Raw genomic sequence first — 2640 nt, 5'->3', positions numbered from 1 at the left:
GCAGGTGACCAAGCAAGTGGATGAGGGTAAACCAGTGGATGTGGTGTACATGGATTTTAGTAAGGCATTTGATAAGGTCCCCCATGGTAGACTTATGGAGAAAGTCAGGAGGCATGGGATAGTGGGGAATGTGGCCAGTTGGATTAAGAATTGGCTAACTGATAGAAGGCAGAGAGTGGTCTTAGATGGTAAATACTCAGCCTGGAGCCCAGTTACCAGTGGCGTGCCGCAGGGATCAGTTCTGGGTCCTCTCCTGTTTGTGATTTTTATTAACGACTTGGATGAGGAAGTCGAAGGGTGGGTCAGTAAATTTGCAGATGATACAAAGGTTGGTGGAGTTGTGGATACCGAGGAGGGCTATTGTCGTCTGCAAAGGGACTTGGATAGGTTGCAGTGCTGGGCTGAAAAGTGGCAGATGGAGTTTAACCCTGAAAAGTGTGAGGTCGTCCATTTTGGAAGGACAAACATGAATGCAAAATACTGGGTTAACGGTAGGGTTCTTGGGCATGTGGAGGAGCAGAGAGACCTTGGGGTCTATGTGCATAGATCATTGAAAGTTGCAACTCAAGTGGATAGGGCTGTGAAGAAGGCATATGGGGTGTTAGCGTTCATTAGCAGAGGGATTGAATTTAAGAGCCGTGAGGTGATGATGCAGCTGTACAGGACCTTGGTAAGGCCTCATTTGGAGTACTGTGTGCAGTTCTGGTCGCCTCATTTTAGGAAGGATGTGGAAGCCTTGGAGAGGGTGCAGAGGAGATTTACCAGGATGTTGCCTGGAATGGAGAATAAGTCTTACGAGGAAAGGCTGAACATTCTAGGCCTCTTCTCATTAGAAAGGAGAAGGATGAGGGGTGACATGATAGAGGTTTATAAGATGATCAGGGGAATAGATAGGGTAGACAGTCAGAAACTTTTTCCCCGGGTGGAGCAAAGCGTTACAAGGGGTCATAAATTTAAGGTGAAGGGTGGGAGATATAAGGGGGATGTCAGGGGAAGGTTCTTTACCCAGAGAGTGGTCGAGGCATGGAATGCCTTGCCCGGGGAAGTTGTTGAGTCAGAAACTTTAGGGACTTTCAAAAGGCTTTTGGATAGGTATATGGATAAAGGAGAATGATGGGGTATAGATTAAATTGTCCTTGACAGAGGACAAAGGATCGGCACAACATTGTGGGCCGAAGGGCCTGTTCTGTGCTGTATGTTCTATGTTCTATGTTCTATGTTCTATTAAAACCTTTCCCTCAGTTTGGCGACGTGAGAAGAGACTGTTTACACTAGCAGAGGGGAGAAACAATTATGCAGGGAGTTATTCTGGTCTGAAATTCACTGACAGGTTTCTGAAAGCAGATTCAAAATTAACTTTCAAAAGACAATCGGATCAAAACTTCAATTACTCTGAGTTATACGACAGAAGATACCAGCATAGAAAGAGAAGTGAGAGAGAGAGAGAGAGAGATGTCATAACGTTAGTGATGAAGAACTCAACACAACTTTTTCAGAGAGTTTTTATTTGTAAATGATTGTTTGAGTTTAATTTGATGCTGTTGTTTTATTTATAAATTATCTTTAATCACTAAAAATACGTTTCCAAACAGTTTAATGTTACAAGTGTTTACATAGTATGAAGATAGCCATTTAACACAAATTGTATTGAAATTATTTCATTCAGCATCTCAAGTTTACAGAAAGTAACCTCCTCAAACTTTTGGAAACTTTCAAACTCAGGAACACATAATCTCCCATCAGCAATGGCTCAGCATCTCCATCTGCTGGTATCCCTCTCTCACTGCAGTTACTGTCCCCCTCTCACCATCTCCATCTGCTGGTGTCCCTCTCTCACTGCAGTTAATGTCCCCCTCTCACCATCTCCATCTGCTGGTATCCCTCTCTCACTGAAGTTACTGTCCCCCTCTCACCATCTCCATCTGCTGGTGTCCCTGTCTCATTGCAGTTACTGTCCCCCGCTCACCATCTCCATCTGCTGGTGTCCCTCTCTCATTGCAGTTACTGTCCCCCTCTCACCATCTCCATCTGCTGGTATCCTCTCTCACTGCAGTTACGGTCAACCCTCTCACCATCTCCATCGGCTGATGTCCCTGTCTCATTGCAGTTACTGTCCCCCTCTCACCATCTCCATCTGCTGGTGTCCCTGTCTCATTGCAGATACTGTCCCCCGCTCACCATCTCCATCTGCTGGTGTCCCTGTCTCATTGCAGTTACTGTCCCCCTCTCACCATCTCCATCTGCTGGTGTCCCTGTCTCATTGCAGTTACTGTCCCCCGCTCACCATCTCCATCTGCTGGTGTCCCTGTCTCATTGCAGTTACTGTCCCCCTCTCACCATCTCCATCTGCTGGTATCCCTCTCTCACTGCAGTTACGGTCACCCCTCTCACCATCTCCATCTGCTGGTGTCCCTGTCTTACTGCAGTTACTGTCCCCCTCTCACCATCTCCATCTGCTGGTATCCCTCTCTCACTGCAGTTACGGTCACCACTCTCACCATCTCCATCTGCTGGTGTCCCTGTTTTACTGCAGTTACTGCCCTGCTCACCATCGCCATCTGCTGGTGTCCCTGCCTCACTGCAGTTACTGCCCCTCTCTCACCACCTCACAATCACTGCGATTTGCAGCTTTGTCCACTG

Source organism: Heterodontus francisci, unplaced genomic scaffold, assembly GCF_036365525.1.
Source record: "Heterodontus francisci isolate sHetFra1 unplaced genomic scaffold, sHetFra1.hap1 HAP1_SCAFFOLD_519, whole genome shotgun sequence".
In the NCBI taxonomy this organism is placed as follows: Eukaryota; Metazoa; Chordata; class Chondrichthyes; order Heterodontiformes; family Heterodontidae; genus Heterodontus; species Heterodontus francisci.
This window is presented reverse-complemented; position numbering follows the sequence as displayed.